The sequence below is a fragment of the Cyprinodon variegatus genome, unplaced genomic scaffold, assembly GCF_000732505.1.
Source record: "Cyprinodon variegatus isolate N-32 unplaced genomic scaffold, C_variegatus-1.0 Scaffold35, whole genome shotgun sequence".
Lineage (NCBI taxonomy): Eukaryota > Metazoa > Chordata > Actinopteri > Cyprinodontiformes > Cyprinodontidae > Cyprinodon > Cyprinodon variegatus.
Window position 1 is genome coordinate 1,647,829 of NW_015150488.1, and position 18,871 is coordinate 1,666,699.

The 18,871-nt window shown below is 36.7% G+C and overlaps 1 protein-coding gene across 2 annotated transcripts in view; it reads right to left on the reverse strand.

Annotated features, from left to right (window-relative positions):
- The window catches only part of znf469 (zinc finger protein 469), a 306,945-nt gene that overhangs the window by 183,729 nt on the left and 104,345 nt on the right, over positions 1–18,871 (reverse strand). The window contains exon 4 of one of the 2 annotated variants that reach the window (XM_015403762.1): positions 939–974. The exons of the other annotated variant lie outside the window; for it this stretch is intronic. The gene's annotated coding sequence lies outside the window, so the exon portion shown is untranslated. The remainder of the gene's footprint in view (positions 1–938; positions 975–18,871) is intronic. 2 annotated transcript variants of the gene reach the window in all.

Genomic DNA, 18,871 nt, shown 5'->3' on the forward strand with positions numbered 1-18,871 from the left:
ACATGTATTATTTTATATATATAAATAAATAATAACATTTAATTGTTCAAAAAATCATGGTCTTGCCATGATTTACATTTTTTTATCATTTTTTATTACTTTTGTCTATTTCGATTTATTTTACTGGCAGCTAGAGGTGGGCGGATCGATCCTAGGATCAATTCTATCGATACCAACGCTGGTATTGATATTGATCAATACTCGTTTAACAAGATCTATACTTTTGATTCTCTCCCACATGCACTGACTGCAGCAGATTCACCAGTCTCCCCGTCTGTGTTACAGCACCTCGCTGCTCCCCTCTCGTTACAGGCTCAGAACATAGGCTCAGCCTGGCCCGCCCACTCAGCTCTCTCTCCACTCGACACAAAAACAACCTCGCTGATGCTCCTCAGACGCCGGAGCAGAAAAAGATGAAGAAGAGGTAACGAAGCACCATTTAGCTAAAGAATTTTAATGCCGTAAATTAAACAACAGAAAGCTGTATGGTCCGTAAAAAGCGGGTTAAATGGAGTGGAAACACAAGTTTAAACACGCACATGAAAACCCAAGAGCAACAAAACGTAAAGCAACAGAAACAGAGAGAGTAGACGAAACCTCGCTCAATGCCACAACAGACCGTCGACCCTGAGACAGACATCACTGACGGAGGCATATCAGACCTCCAGAGAATATCCAGGTAGTTAAGATTGATCCCCTTAAAATTAACTTTCAAAGTAGATATTATATGTCATATGTTACTGTACCCCACTCAGAAAGTGTAGCTAAGACCATGAAAGAACCCAGTACATTAGGCAGCTAGTGGTGGGCCCTTATCGGGCGATAAACAAAATATTGCTGTCAATCTATTCTCAAAGCTGGTTTCGGAGCTGGGTCTATAATAATTATTATTTTAACCTTGTTAATATTGCGTGTTTACCAGCAGTTAATCAACTCACAGTGAAGCCAAGGTCTAGTCGTGCAGCTCTTTATTCCTGCAACACAAAAAAAAAAAACAGGGAATGCTTGTTCCATTATATGCAACGGGTGAAACATTCATTGGATGCTGCTAATGTTAACACTTCGACCTGGAACCTCCAAAACATAATGTTAGCTTAGCAAGAATAGACTACCAACTAAACAACAAACTTTAGCACAAAACTAGACTTGAAATTATCCAGCATCCCTTTTGGCTACTCTGGCCTTACAGCACATTACAATGACTGCCTGAGTTACTGGTGGAAAAATGAGAAATAGAGTTTGGACTGACTGACACAAAGCTCACACTTATCATCCTTATCTTATTTTATTATTATTCTTATCTTATTTCATTGTTACATTTTATTTGTACTTACAATCTTGTTTTCTCTCTTCTCTAAATGGTTGCACTGCAATAAAAAAAAAAATGCCTGCAAGGGATTAATAGAGTAATTCTGATTCATGAAGCTATTTGAGTAAATTCAAATGAGCCATCCTAATCTAGAGTAATCTAGATTAAATCCAAGATTTCGGTAAAATAAATCTAGATTTAAAAAATGTATTTATGCCCACCACTACTGGCAGCTGATCTTTTTTCTGTCTTTGATGGGAGGGTAGGAACACAGTCAAACACAACTCTATGTGACACTTGCATAATTAATATAATTTATGTCATTATTCATTAAGATCTGAATGAGGGAAGCAAGTAGATATTGATTAGGGGGCCAAAATATGGCCCTAAAATGAAGTTTGCAGTTTTAGGCAAAATGGAGTGGGGAATAGTCATAGAAAATTAAATAGATAAAACGTAGTCCCTCTATAAATCAATGATTTAAATATAAACTAAACATAAATCAACACCACAAGATTTATATTTGAGAAAAATGTATATTCTTCCTTTAATACGTAATTTTATGCTTCTATGTATTAATGAATTACATGCAGTGCAATGTGTGGGTTTAAAGATTATTGTTTGCTTAAAAGGGGTAAAATTATTATATTTTAGCAAGTGTTTGTTTGAGAACTTCATAAAACAAATCCCTTATTTGTTCAGAATTTGGTTGCAAAGGCCATAATGAAGACTACCATATTATATGTGGAGTATATTTGTACTTCCTTTTTTTTTAAGTTAATGTATATTCAGGATGTTAATTCTTCTAAAGAGAGGGCTGTTGTACCACAGCCCACATTAACATTAATGATTTATAATCATGTTGAGAACATACAAAACCTATATTTTCTCAGGCTAAACATTCACCACCTAACGTGTCGCTCATTTAATTCCATTCACGATCATCAAAACCCCACATTCAGCCTTGCTCTGTCCTATGAAAGAGCCACATATACTTGGAGCACAGCAGAGCAGGGAGCTTCAAGTAGCAGTTTAAATATACACTGGTATTCTCAAACAAGTAAAGGCTGCCAACTACAACAGTCCTATTTATTTGTGTATTTATCTGGATTTCCTGTATACCCGTCGTGATGCTTGACGTTCGGGGCTTTGCCATCTAAAGGGCATTTCACAAGTGTTGGCCAGCGCTACCAAGTCTTTGCCATGTTCCATTAAGGCTGGGTTATTTTTCCTGGGGCTCATAATGTCCCTGCTGTCCTCTTACCTGAGATGGCTCTGTTCTCACGGCTGCCTCTACTAGCTGCCACCTTTAAAGACCAGCAACTGCATACTCAGGAATGGTTTTGCCTCCTGTTTATCTGGCCTGGAACTCTGTAACCAATTGTCTGAAGTAAATCTGTTATAGTTGGTATTGCTTTTCTGATACATGAAAGAATACAGGACAGGTTAAAAGCTTACATTCATTGACCACTGATGTTAAATGTAATAAAAATTTTACACTTTAAGACACTTTAAGGGTGTATCTGAACAGGAATTATTATGCACTAGATACATTTTTCTGCATTATTTCTCTAATTTCACCTGGTTTGAATTTATACATTTATGCTGATGCTGTATGTACACATAAACCTACTCTAATATTTAGGCAAAATATTCTGGCTGGATTTTTTATCACTCTCCTTGTCAGAAAAGGTACTACTCACAAATGTAAGCCTAGTACATACATTTTATTCAAACTATGTCAGAGAAATCGCAATAATTCAGTTTTAAAAATTGCATTTTCGTTTTTGTGGATTTCTGTGGGGGTTTTTTTTAAGCGGCTTTATTTGTCGTATCATTGAAGGGTTGGCACGATGTTTTCTGAATTTTGTTCGCCTTTCAACAGGGAATAAACTTGAATTTGTTTGGACATTTAAAGGATCTGCCAGCATTTTACAATTGAGTATAGAATCTCCCTGAGCATGCGTGGGTTCTCTCTGGGTACTCCTGCTTCTCTCACAGTCCAAAAACATGAGTGTTATGTTAACTGGCTTTAAATTTTCCTTAGGTGTGAGTATGTGTGTGAATGCTTGTTTGTCCTTTTTGTCTCCGTGTTGAAAAAAATCCATACGTAGATTATAAAAATTATCTTAACTGAATCAAAACAAAACTGAAAAATTTCTTTTTGGACCAAAGGAAAATGCCTTTAAAATTAGAACACAGCTTCAATTTATGTAAGAAGAAAACATCAATCAGGCTTATAATCTGAGTCTAGTGATTAACTAAGACCTACATTTTCAGATGCTCATGAACAAAGTAATCACCTGAAAAACATCTTGAGGATTAAATACTAATGTTTTAGTTGGATCTTGATAACTAATTCATGAGTACCTTACTACAATGCCGTTCCATAGCCTAAAAGAAATTAATAAATAAAAATCAGACACCTGCAGCTGATCCAGACTTAGGGGCGTTGCTAGGCACAAAGCTTTACTGGGGCACTGGCCCCCTACCGCATATGCCCCTCCTTCAATACACAAATACAGACAAGCATACTGCCCCACCCTGATACATTCCTACCAAAATTACCAGTTGAGATATTAATGATTGTAAGAGCATGAACATTTTCAACATTGCAGCTGTAAAAAATAAGACATCACCAACTTTAAAAATAAAACGTTTCCTTAAACACATTCTGAAGTAATCATTAATTCCTAGGTTTCAGAGTTTTAGTTAAGGGGAAAGTTTAACTCAACCTGAACTAAGTTTTTCTTTTATTTTTTGAGCATTAAAGTGTACCTCCTATTTTTCATTTTTGCAAAGCGGTCAATCACTTGACTCTGACTCAGCTTAGAAAGTTCTTCCTTTTCAACTGATAAAATAGCAAGATTATGGAGCCTGTCTTGTCCCAATGTGCACCTCAGCCAAGTGTGGAGCCTTCTCAACACACTGAATGACCTTTCACAACTACAGCTGTTGACTGGGACTGTGAGGGAGATCTGGATGACCTGCGTTAATGTTGGGAACAGGATGTTATCAAGCAAGTTAAAAACACACTGCATATCCTTGATGACAAGGATTTCTTTTTCAACCAGGAAAAGTTTTCAAACCATTTTGAAATAGATGAACGTTTTTTTACCCTAAATTTGTCCTGGGATTGTGGGACAACTTTAACTGTTTAGGACTATCATGCTTTCCCCCTAAGTCAAAAATGTCCCCTTCTTGTTTGTAGATGCTGGTTGTTGCTCCCTCATCACCTTCATGGTCCTGTCTCTCCTGTCTCACCTGTCTCTTGCCTGTCAGTCTCACCTCCTCCTCCCTTTCCTACTCCAGCACCTTCATTCTCATTCTCTACAGCAAACATTAAAAAACGTAAATTTATAATTATGTAAATATCTATCATATTGCTTATAATGTTCCTAATGTAACTAGTTAGCTTAAATCTCTAACTCATTACGGGACCTTACCTCCCTCTCTCTCATCTTGTTTTACTGCTTCCTTGTCTTGTCTCTGCTTCATGTGAGAAATTTCCTGATATCCATCTACAAACCAATGCAGTAATTTTCAGTCAGTAGCCTATAAATCGTGGTTTCACTGGGAAAATAATAAAATTGACAGGTAAGAAACGTTACCAGAACTAAAAATGCATCGCGACCGCACAGTGTCCCATCAACTCAGTTGAGAGCAGTGCGTTAGTTTACCTGCAGTTCATGCAGTGACATGCGCTGACGTGGGGGCGCTAATACATCCTCAATTTGGAGTTAACAACACACTTGCTGTGCATTTGAGTAGAAATATACGTCTCCTCCCGTTGGAATTATCTAAATTGATGCATTAAAAAAATTTATCACTGTTGTAAATATTCATGAGATTTATACTGGGGCACAGCTCATTTATACTGGGGCATGTGCCCCAGTAAATGGGGTCTGGCGACGCCGATGTCCAGACTGCTACTACCACGTCCCGACTAAACTTAGAAAATAAAGCACATCTACCCTGTTTAAAATTCCTTACACTTGCTTTGTGTTTGAAGAAATTTTAGTCTATCAGTCAATAAATGGCTAAGCATTAAAACACTAGTCTTGTCAGTGCCTCAGCTGTCCAAACCTCTCAGTTCTCCTGGCTCTAATCTACCCTGCTTAGCCAGAACCAGAACCAAACATGAAGAAGCAGCCTTTAGGTTTTTTTAATTTACTAATCTGGAACAAACTCCTAGTAAACTGTAAAACTGTTTAAACCCTAAGTTTCTTTAAAATGAGATTAAAAACTTAGTTTTATAGATAGGCCTTTGACTTTATTATCTCAACATAAATAATTTAAGTTTGTATTCCAACTTTCTTTCATTTTATCCCCAATCAGTTGTTTTTCTTGCATTGCAGTTTTCACTATGTATTTTCCTGAGCATTGTGGATGATCTTGCTACTGAAGTGTGATATGTAAATCTTGCTTGCCTTATCTTGCTTTAACTTCAGATGAAATAGAAAGTATATGTGAACAGTAAATTATTGTTTTTCCAGCTTTTTTATTGTCATTATACAGTCACAAGTACAGAGCAAAGAAATGAACTCTGCATTTTACCCATCCCCTTGGGGAGCAGTGGGCTGCCATTGGAGTGTGGGGTTAAGGGTCTTGCTCAGGGGCCCAGAGTGGTAGTCCATGGGAGAGGGGCTTGAACTCAGAACCTCTGGATTGCATTTGCAATGCCCTAACTACTAGGCCGCCACTCCACTAGTACCAACGCCCCCCTAAAAATGTCAGGTATGCCAAGTTTTCTAGTTATTTCATTCAGTGTTCAGACTTCTGACAAATGAATTTTGTTTTTTATAAAGCTGCTAAATAAAAGTAAACCTCCATCTCAGTCTAAAATCTTTCAGAAGCAGTACGCAGTTGTTGTTGTTTTTTTTTTAGCAAACTTTCCTTAGCTGCTCTGCTTAGCTTATTTCATAGAACTGTGAACTAGTGCTGGGTGATGTGGAAAAAATCCAATATTGCAATATGGACTATTTTATATCACAAACCAGATTTATCTCAACATTCCCCAATTAAGTACGTTTTCAGCTGAAAAATATGACAAAAATATAATTGCTTACTTTTATCTACTTTACACTATTATGTTCATCATATGTCTACCTTTGGAAATATGTACTTGAATAAGAGATAAAATGCTGTTAGAAATGATAGAAAACATAGAATAGAATTAGCCCTATAGACACTTTTCTATTCTATATTTTGTATAATTGTATTGTTCTATTGCTCAGCCCTACTGTGAACTTTGACAAGTTCTTCACTTCTTGTTAAATTAAAGTGCTCCCACCTATTTTGATGGCACAACAATGTTAAAGCTACAGTGTGTAATAATTACAGGGATATACAGTCAGAAATGTAATATATTATACATAACTATGTTATTTATCATCATCTACGAGCTCAGCCTCTTAACCTTAATATTTGCGTTGCCTTAGAATTCGTTATTTATAATTACATAAGAGCGGGTCTCGCAGCCATGGAGGCAGACATCTTTGCGCTACAGCAGCGCAGAGCCAACAAACTAGCGATTGCGAGATCGCCAAAACGTCACAACGATGTAGAAAAAAAAACGGGTATATTTATTATCTTAAGTCTACATGAAATCTATACCCTACACAGACTAATGAAATACTATCTGTAAAATTATCTATGTAAACCAACCTCATCCCTTGAGAAGGTAGGTGATGCGGACGTCGTGGAAGACATTTTGTCCCGTAACGCTCGCCGTACTGTTTGGGGTAAGATGTTCATGTTGCTGCGGTCTGCAGTCTGGACGTTAGATGTCGCTAAAAGTTACATACTGTAGCTTTAAAAGAGCCTATATCATGAAAAAAAATTTTTTTTTTAGTTTTTATCTGTTTTATGAAATTCCTTTAAGAAAATCAACCTAAAAGTGGGATTTCACTTCATTCATGAATGTCTTACAAATCCTTGTGTACTCTGTGACTCTTAACTGCACCAAGCCTGCCCATTAAACAACATGCCCACTTTCTCTGATAAGCAACCGGTGATCTGAGCGAGAGTGGATAATTTCTGCTGAAGCTGAGTCAGAGTGGGTCTTTTAGCAACTAATATCGACAGTGCCAGCAACTGTCCTTTTTTGGCTAATGTCTAAGTAGCGGAAGTGTGTTTTTTGGCTGTGAAAGGGTCTCAGATTTTGCTCACCCTTTCTAACAAAGAGCCTAATGGTCGGAAGTGGTGTGATACCATGATGCATTTCAGCCACTCCAGGGTGACTTCATGAGCAACAGTCCCTTAGAGTAAGAGGGACATTGCAGTGAAGGCAACTTGGATTTTTCTAGGTTGGGAAAACAGACAAGAAGACAACTAATATTTTCAACAAATAAATATTTCATTATATATATCCATCCGTTTTCCGACACGCTTCTCCCTACTGGGGTCACGAGGGGTGCTGGTGACTATCACCAGCTGTCAATGGGCGAGAGGTGGGGAACACCATGGACAAGTCGCCAGTCCATCGCAGGACAACACAGAGACAAAAAAGACAAAGAACCATTCAACACACATACTTACACCTAAAGAGAATTTAGAGAAGCCAATTAATCTAACAGTATGTTTTTGGACTGTGGGAGGAAGCAGAAGTACCTGGAGAGAACCCACACATGCTCGGGGAGAACATACAAACTCTATGCAGAAAAAGCGACGGTAATCAAACCCGGAACCTTGTTGCTGCAAGGCAGCAGTGCTACCCACTGTGCCACTGAGCAGCCCCTTGTCATATATATGTTTAGAATTAACCTTAGACTGTAGGACCTATATAGAAAGTGTTAGATTTTTTACAACCCACAAAGTTTTAGATCCCTTCATCCAAGACAACTAATTACCTCACTAAACATCACAAGGATATGATTAAGGACTCTCATTTGACTTTCAGCTTAAGTAAGGAAAATGGTAAAAGTGCCACTAAAGTTGGAGTTCTGACTGGAAAAGTTGTCACTTTTGGACAGCCCAGAGTTTTATGTGCAATACAGCAGCACATATATATAATACAGTAAAAACGTGCCAATTTAACTGCTTTTATCCTAATCAGTGACATTCTGCTGTAAAGTAATTTTATTAAGATGGTATTATGGTGCTAAGATGGAAAGTATTGTTAGTACTGGATAGAAATTAACACCAAAGCAAATGGTAAATTTCACTGTTTTCCAGCTTGCAGCTTAAACAGACTCAGCTGTTGAGTGACATCATTCCCAGCCCAGAGTTCTACCTTCCAAGACTAATCAAACGAAACATAAAAACATGAATACTTCTGCAGGACACTGTGCTTGGTGCTGTTTGATTTAAAGCTCATGACAGAGGAAGTTTGAATTATACAGAAAGAAGGGACATTACGAAAATGTGTTGGAATTTTGTTTTGCTCTGGTTCTGGGTGGTGGCCTACATTTCCTTAACACCTTAAAACAAAAATAATACCTTTTTCTATTGCCTTTGCCATTAACCTAATCTGTGTCCTTTACCTTAATATTTCAGATAAACCATATCTGCACAGTAGGAGCATGAAAACCGCCAGTCTCTCTTACAGTACAACAACTTGAGATCTGAGACATGTTTTATATTTGAACTCTATAGGCTGTTTTAATGGCCCTTCTGTGATATGTTTTATGTGCCTCCCAAACACTGGAAGGAGCTTGCCTCCCCTCCCCCATTCACAATGGATGTCATATATCACACAGAGAGGCTGGATGTCAACGCGCCCTGGGTCCTCTGCACTCTCTCCGCCTCACAGTATAAGTCATGTGGCTCAATATGGTAAAGAGAGGCAAGCCACATGCAGAAATAAAAGAAAGGAGGGGAGGAAAGGCATTTCAGCATAAAAAATGAAACAAGTGCGATACCAGTTGAGGAGGGTCCTAATTTCCCACTGCAAAAAGCTGAGATATGTTTGAAAACAACATGAACAAAGCAGTTTTTAAGCCACAACCCTGGTTTCTAAGAAAAGCCAACTATATTTTTTTAATTAAGGAAACAAGACATACATCTACATAACTCGTCCTGTAATCAAAATCAGAAATTTTTGATTTTTGCGATATATGAATAGTCAAGAATTGTTTCTTTAAGCAATGAATGGTTTGGATGACATCCACACTTTTCAGTTTTTTGAGTGAATAAGACCCAAATAAAAAAAAACAAAAAAAAACACAGAGATGGAAAAAAATGTGATGTTACATATAGAGGCAAGTTTGCAGTTGAATCAGACATACATAAATACCATGAGAGTAACCAGTAATGCCAAAGAGCAATTTCTTCATTTTATCTTTCCACCTTTGTTTGTTTTAGGACATGCTGGGTTTGGAGATATTAGGCTAAGATTCTAGAGAAAAGAGTCTGACACTCTATATTATATTATAATAAACCCCACTAGTAGACGATATATCATGCTGAAGAAACCTTTAGCAACACTGTGATAATATGTTGTTTCCCTTAAAACGTGTAGCAGGGCATGAAAAAAATCATGAACAAGTCTATCAGGGACCATTTTAGTTTGGATACTGAAGGTAAGGTGTTTAATGTGTTCTTTTTTTAATTTCAAAAGGTTTTTTTAAGATGTTTCGTTACCTATCCAGGAATCGTTTTTCAATTATTTGGCTCAGACCAGAGCTATCTGTAGTTGCAGCAGTGATGTTTTTAAGCAGCCTGGAGGTCTATCTTCCTAAGCACATTTGAAGTCAGATGAAAATCTAGTAGCCAATTCTTGTTCTTCTGGATTGTTGAAGGTCTTTTGTTGTGCATGGGCTCTGTGATTGGCTTTTTGAATCATGATAACAGTGCTTATGTAATTTCTTTGGGAAATTACATAAGCACTCCCAAAAATGGCTTTCTTCACCCTTCTTTCAAGCCATCTGTCATCTCTGTCCAAAATCAGATTTTCGATAGAGATCAAGCAAGTCAACAGAATTGAATAGAAAAAATGCTACTACTACTGGACAGGTCTCAAAACATGCTCAAAAGATTAAGTGAAAGTCCAGTTTCCTTCCAATATACGCCATCTTTGAAATATTAAAGATGTTGTAAAATGTTTAAATTAGGGCTGAAACAATTAATTGGATTAAATGTGATCAATCAGATATTGACATAATCGTCAACTAATTTAGCAATTGATTAATCATTAGATGGAGAATAGAGTCTCTAAAATATTCCTTTAGCTGACAGTGCAACCCACTTAGAGCAGTAATATATGAAAATTGTAAAAAGATATATAACAGCTTGCATTTAAGATAAAAAAAAAACATTTTGTTTTTTATCTGCAGGTCCATTTGACATAGTTGTTATTAAAAAAAAAGGCTGGCTGCAGCTCAATCTATACGCATCTTAATCAATGTATTGTTGAAATCATAAAGCTAAGGTATCAGGGGAATGGGAGTTTTTTTTAAATAGACGGTTAAAAGTCAGAGTCACGTCCCACATGGGTCCATTTTAGGCTGCTTAATTTTTAGATAGTTAATTATTTATCTCTGTGGAAGTATCCCTTAAATTACATTTTTTTTTCCAAGAACAATTTTTTTTTAAATATTTTTGACAATGACAGAAAATAAATGTTTTGATATTAATAAGTTACATCCAAACTGGAAAAAAAACTAAATAGATATTGTTTCTTGGTAAAAATAATGATGAAAATGTAAAGTTAGCTTTTAAAGGAGGATTCTGTCTCTCTACTTGCTCAGACACAACTCTCCCTCTCTCCTCGCTCACTTATATTTTTCTTACTTTTTACCTTCTTATGTCTTATCCAAAATGACAAAACTATTTCTATTTAAATGATTCTCTATTTGGTCTACTTTTTAAACATTTATAAACACTTTATGTTATTTGGATCACACCACAGAGAAGGATACGTCAGCACAAAATGCCTCCCTTCACCCCACATGACTTGGACAAGCTTCTTCAGAGGATGGCTGTCTTGAAAGTGAAGATTAACGACTTGAATTCAATGTGGAAGTAAATACTGATCATGGAAATGATGCGACCTTGCCAGTGCCAACCCCTGCCAGTGTCTCAAAACACTGAGATAACCCCAACAGTGGTTATAATCACCAACCTGTCAGAACAATAAATAACCAACAGGACGGAGAAATAAGGTGCTGCTTCTAATGACAATAACTAGACTGGCAGCCCTCGTTGGAAAACACTTGGAGCAAAGCAAAAGCACAAACAACCCAATCCAGATCTCAACAGCCGTCTGACAGGATGAACACCACATTTTGATGACAAAACCTGGCCAAGACTTCAGAAAGACATGTCTTCCACCCCGAGTATCAACAGGTGCAAAAAGCCATTTGTTTCCTAAATAAAAGATAAGGACACACTGAGATTACTGAGAATATGGAGATTCATCTATAAAGAAAGATTTTTGGACCTAAAAAAACTGATCTTGAAGAGAATGGCCTGTTTCCAGACAACAGGAAAAAGGTATGACAACATTCAGTGCTCTCCATAAGTGCCTCATAAAAAACCAACTGCTACTGTAAGCCAACAACAATAATAGTAATTGATGATGCTGTGAATGAAATTAAACGCTTCTCCACCAAGAACAACACAGATATAGTGAAGGTTGGCTCTGTCATGCTTTCCGAAATCTCAAAGAGGATACAAAAGGTCACAGAATTAAACCCAACCTTGAAGAACTTAATCATTCACAACGGAGCACTGAATGATGTTGCTAAGAGGATGTCAAAAATATTAAAGGATGACTTGAATAGTCTGCTTAACACTGCAGAACAGACCCATTCTTAAATTTTCTGCAGTGGACCTGTCGCAACACCTTCAGTAGAAGTCTTCAGCAGAGTTGCCGACCTCCGTAATTGGATCAAAGGAGCCTGCTCTGCAAGATCGATTGGCTTTATTGAGAAATGTAATATCGTCTGGGAAAAGAAACACCTCTTCAAGAGAGATGGATTTTACCTTAATAGATCAGGTGCAAAACGTTTGGCTCCCAACATTTTCTATTCCATGAAGAAAACCAGATAAAAACTCTCAGTGATCATAAATGTCACTGTGCTGAGGCCTTGGCCTTGGCCGTTCTTGGAACGGGATAAAAAACAAAATGAGCGAATTATAAAGACAGCCGAAATGGTCAGTCAGGGGATGGGCAAATTCAGGTCACATAAATCAGTGCTTTGGAGTGTAGTGTCCACTCCTAAAATGCCAACAAAACAGGCGTGAAATCCCAACAGTAGGATCTCCCCCTAAATGGATCCTGCTTCCAGCCCAACATTACAGCTGAAATTCTATCTTACCCTGAAATCTAAAAAATATATATCGACGTAAGTTAAATGCTACCCTTTTTTTGCATGTGAAAGACATAGGTATAAGCTTGACTAACTTTTACAAAAGGGCTACTAGCCTGAAGTATACGCGATTAGCATGCATAACGGACAGGTTTTTCATGGGTGTTTGCTTCAATAGTTATCAATCAACAATCAATGGTGCCAACTTAGAGAAGTCACTATATTAAGTAACAGTCCAGACCCATTTAGCTTCTTTGACAAAAAATAAAAAAGACTAACGCAGGGGAAAAAATGGAGAAGGAAACTCTTTCAGTTTCCATTATTGCAAATGAATCAAACATGTGCACAGTTGCTACATATACTGCCCAAGATTAGAAAAAAAAGACATAAATATCATATAGTCCTGGATATGCATTGAATCCACACATTATAATAATTCATTAAACTCCTTTTAAAGAAAAAACAGTTCCCGTTTGCCAATTAGCAACAAGAATTGATTATGTGAGGCTAGATAATCGCCCTGTTCAGCTTCTTTGAATACTATACACAACAAAAAAAGTCAGACTAAGCAAATGTATATTAATTTGGCTAAAAATTAATATTCATCAGCCTCTGATATCAAGCCTATTGTGGTTTGCGCTCAGACTTAATTAAGCCTCTTGTTTTTAATAAACCAAACATAACCATACATCCCTTGTTCTCCCACTTATTCCTTATGAGTTGCAGTGGGGCTAGTGCCTACCTCTGGCAGTCTATTGGCAAGGGGCAGGGTACACCCTTGACCGGTCTGTTGCAGGGCAATACAGAGATGTACAGAGACATACAACCATGTACACACACATTGACATCTTAAGACAATTAAGAGATTCCAGTTAGTCATGTTTTTGATCTGTGGGAGGAAGATGGAGTAACTGGAAAGAAAACATGCATGCATGCAAAGAACATAAAAAATCAATACAGAAAGAACCCACTTCCTGCAAGACAACAGTGCTTCAAACTGTGAAGCCACCTAACACACTTTAGACAGTTACTTCACAACACTGTAAAGATTTTTTTGTGTGTGTCTTTTTTTGGGTCAGGGGTGGGCCATAGTTCAGTTATGCAATAGTTTAATTCAATTTCAATTCAAGTTTTCTGTCTAAGGGAAAATCAATTGATTGCATTGACTCCTTGACTCGTAGGCAATCCCTCACACCAAGCATGCTTGTAGCGACAGCAGAGAGGAAAAACTCTCTTTTAACAGGAAGGAACCTCCAGCAGAACCATACTTAGTGTGGGCAGCCATCTGTCGAGTTGCATGTTTATTTTTTGTACTTACAAAAGTTGACTACAAATTTTTAAAGTTCGATAAATTAAATGCACAAAATAACATTTACAGTAAGGTGTATAACATTTTATATGTTTGCAGTTTTTATTATTTAAGTACCGTACCGTATTTGGAAACAAGTGTCTTGGGCAGGCAAATAAGCCATCTGCAATGGGATATTCAAAATCAGATTTGAGGATATTTAATATCCACTTTGAAAACTGGTCATTGGAAGAAATTAAGATAACCTACTCATAGTCTACTGTAAGTAAATGTCTGCCTGACATTAATACCAGCTAGAGGCTGGTATGAATGCTAATAGTTATTTTGGTTTGATGAGGGGTCATAATCGGTCATGTCTTGGTCGGAGTAAGCTTATTGATAGGGGGATCAAAACCACATTCAATGGAAATAGTACTTAATATAAAATGTTCAGATAATACTGTACAATTGAGTTAATATATTATATATGGCATGTGAGTGTTTTTTATGATTACGTATTGCCATCAAAACTTTAAACTGCCGAAAAGAATAACCTAATATGCAATGGTTTTATGGTATAAAATCCTTATTTAAAAGTATAAAACTAAGTATTTTAAGATTAAAAATATGTTTAAAGAGGTCAGCCTTACAAGCCCTGTTGGTGGACAAGCACTTTAGTATGAGAATAAGCAACCTGTTGGAACTTAGGCGGTTGCTTGATCAAATAATGATGGAAATTATTTATTACAGTACATACATTTCAGTGAAATTATAACAAATAAAAAGTGGAAACAGAGCTTGTGTGACACTTGCTGAATTAAAGCCAAAAGGAAGAGAAATAATAATAAAAAAAAACAAATGTAAAAAAATAAATCAGGACTAAAAAACAAATATTTAGAATATGAGATGAAATGAAATAATTAGCTGTCAGCAATTTGTCTGTTTCTTTTGTTCAAATGAGCAAGTTCAAATGAGTCACCTTGACACATGGTCCTTAGTGATTTAACACTATTACAGAACAAAAAACAACTCCATAAATTGTGTAGATATCGTTTTTTAATAAAAAATAACATCCAAAAATATGCCGAGTTGATAAGAAATATACTGTGAGTAAAATAAGATTCAACACTTTGATAATTATGAACACATGTTAGGGGGAGGTAAATATCTTTCATTGGCTGTAATTTAGGATTAAGTGAAAACAATAGGATGGAAACAGCTCGACTCCCTCTCCATCTTTTACTTTGTAATATTCTATTTTGCACTTCTCACATTGAGTCTGTATCTTATCTATTATTGTTGTGCTTAAGCCTAAAGGTTTTTTTCTTTTCCTGGGGAATGAGAGCTTAAACAAAATAATAAGATGAACAAAGGGGAACGGGTTGTAAATGCTGGACATCTTCACTAAGCTGTGGTTAAAACATGCACTGGCAGTACAGTACTTGGCTGCTCATTCACAATAACAGCTCGCTGTTCTTAAAGCAAGTAGTGCGGCAATGGCATCAATGCGAACTTCTTTTAAGACACACATGTGCGGACCATAATGCCTTACTATCCAGGGCACTGTCATGGAGGTATTAAAGGCTGCCAAGGACATGTGAGAACCAACACCAAACCAGAATAAATAAACCGCACCGTAAGATTTTCCACCACCACAGGAACTAGGAGAAAAAGGGGGAGGAAAAAAGAAAAATGGGGTGAGTGAAAAGAGACACTACAGGGGTTTAAAGGGGAGCAAAAGCCACAGCACGCGGCCTAAAGTGTGCCTCACATGCAACTGCTTCCCACCCACAGTGTAGGTCTTTAACATGCTGCATTAGCAAAAGATAGACAGAGCTGGCACTTTTAACAAAACAAAACAAAGATAAATAGAGATGTTAAAAGGGATTCATGCTGCAACAGAGATCATGAACCGTCATTTTGGTAGAGTAGATCGATTTGGAGTCCAATAAGCTTTGAGACAGAAAAATAGCAAGGGAGCAGGGTTTAAAGTAGAAATAACCATGTTATGCAAACAATTTGTAGCTAATTTAACGCTACTGCTAAATAAATAGCTAACAGAAACATCAGGTGCACCAGGAGTGAAATTTGCATACATTTCACCTTATTTTATAACCAGTCTTATGTCTTGACAGGGATTTAACCCATCCAAAGGCATTGCTTTGATTCTGAGTATATTTTTCTAAATGTACAAAAAAAACGAAGAGCATACATCCAATGATGAAAGGTATCAAATTTTAACAGTCAACTACTATGTAAAAGAAGGCCTTAAATAATCAAATAACATGAAGCCTATTTGTACATCACCAAATCAAAAAAGAAAAATAAAAGAACTAAACAGAAACAATGGATATTTGACAAGAAAATGTATTGTCCTCTTAAGATTCAACTTTAATTGCCAATTTTTCATACACAAACAAGGAACCTGGCACCGATTTTAAGAGCTCATATAACCAGTTTAAACAATATCCAAAGTATTTGTAACCAACCTTCAGAAAGGATAAAATGGACAAAAACAACAAATAACAGTTTATACAAGTGAGTAAGCTTGACCTAACCTTTTTTTGTAAAGATAAATGAAAGAGAAAAGGTTTTGCGCTAATACACTTTTGCTTAATAGGGGATAAATGATCAAAATGGAGATAATAGTATATAGTATTTTTTTAAGTATGTTTCCTCTACTTAAGAACTTTTGTTAAATATCATTTTTACATCTGTTTTGAGTTTGGGGCCACTTTTTGATTGAAAGCATTATTGTTGCCTATCATTGTTATTGTTGGATAAGGCTAAATGTAGCTGTCCACAATGTAATTGTTGATGCCATGCAATTATGCATATTAAGCTAATTCGGTTTTCAGTGAAGAAGGACTATTTCCCGTGTTGACATAGTCCCACATTTGGGGCATTCTGTTTCTTTTTCTCTGCTTTCTGTGCTCATTACCTCACATCCTTCTCTTTCACACTAAATGTAAACAGAAACATGCAAGACTGGAATACTGCTTAAAGCATGAACATGTTCAAAGCTATGGCAAATAAACCATGCTTTTAATTGTCATTTAAAGTATATTTGAAGCAGGAAAAAATGTATACAGGAGCAAGGAACCAGAATTGCAGTGGAAAGTTCAAAAGTTAGAGATGATGTCAAACTTACTGGTAGGGCACAAGGAGACCAGGACAACAAGCATTGACAACATAAACTAAGAACCACTAATGAACAATGAAAACTAGGTACAGTAGCTTATAGAATGATGATATGAACTCAGTGACATGTCAACCAGGTGGGTCTGAACAATGGAAATGTTCAAATAGGTGTGAGAAAAGAATGTTGATCAGGGTAACTGAGGTAAGAAGAACTAATTAACATGGAGAAATAGGTAACAGGTGAAGATAATGGCATGAAATTAAATTCTTAAATAACATCTCTGTAAAACTGCATCACCACAGACTAGATAAAGTAGCAAACACAATATGTATGGTTGTAAATTGGGGAAAACTGGTTGAAATGGAGAAAATGTTATTTTACATACTGTTTTTTTAGAAGCAGGGCATAACAAGGGGCTTTGATTATGGATTGTGGACAGTTGAGAAAGAGGCCCATGCTTGACCTCAGCTACGGAAATTATTCCACCAATTATCCAGGACGTTTTCCCCTGGAGCTGCAGCTTTTACGACCCTAGGAAACTTTCTGTGTTGTTTTATACTGTGGTGACCTCACCTCAGTTAGCATGCACTACGGCCCTGCTGGGAAGAAGGATTGCTATTTGTCACAACCCAAAGCCATGACGTCAGGGGAACCATGGTTTAAAGACTATTAAAGCCTCCATACGGTAGTCAATGCGGTTTGTAATACAGGGGGCTGTAGGAGCCAAATTGTTAGGAAGCATATGAAAGCTACTTCAGTTTTTAGAAGAGCAAGAAACTTATCAATATACAAATCCACTCAGCACCTAAAACAGATAAGAACGAATGTTTTTTAAAATAATTTATAAATCATTTCTATTATTTCAGTCATTCAGTTTAAAATATGAAACCCATATATGTTTATTATTTAGACCCTAAGTCTACATTCAAAATTATGTATAATCAAATATTTATTTCTGGTAACTTTGATTATGACAGTAGGGAAAACCTCAAATTTTCTGAGAAAATAAAACTTCTTCAGATAGAGTAATATTATGGTAAAGGCTTGTTACAGGACAAATTGTAATGTAGAAAAATCCTGACGGCTGTACTGCAGGCCAACATTGGCACTCACCAATTTGGGGAGTGTTGGCCTAGTGGTTAGAGCATTGCGCTTGGGTCCCAGGTTCTAAGTTCAAGCCCCACGGACTGCCACTCTGGGTCCCTGAGAAAGACCCTTAACCCCAGACTGCTCCCCGGAAGCCAACAATTTCCCTATTGAGGGACAATAAAGGATTTACACCGAAAGGAGAGTGAAAAAGTGCAAAGAAAAGCCAATCCTGAACCATAAATCCTGGGTAATTGTTTGGACAGTGGCAGAGCCAGAAAACTTGTATAGGGGTGGCCAGGCAGCGACCCTTAACACAGAAAGATGAGCATCAACCAGTTCTACACTAATCATACTCTACCAGCTATAAATTCCACATAAACAGCTGAGGACAGACTTTATCAAGCAGTTTTAGATAAACATATTTACATATAATTACAAATATTATGCACATCTATAGTGTCTTAACCAATAGTTTATGGTTTTGCATAATAAACACAGTAAATGGGTTGAGCAATTGTTCCTTATATCTAATGAAATATCCTTTCTCCACTATAATATACAAAGTTGGTCTGGTTCAGAAATTGCAATGAATTCTGAGTTTGTCATTTTTTTCATATTAGGATACTAATATGAAATTATGGAATTAATGTATTTTTCTTGTCAGTTTATGGTTAATATACAAACAGTCAAATGGTAAATGAGTTAGGACTGCTTGTTTCAGAGATTCCATTATCTTAACAAATCACATGGTGGGCGTGGCCACAGGCTTAGCCAATCATTGAATAAAGGCT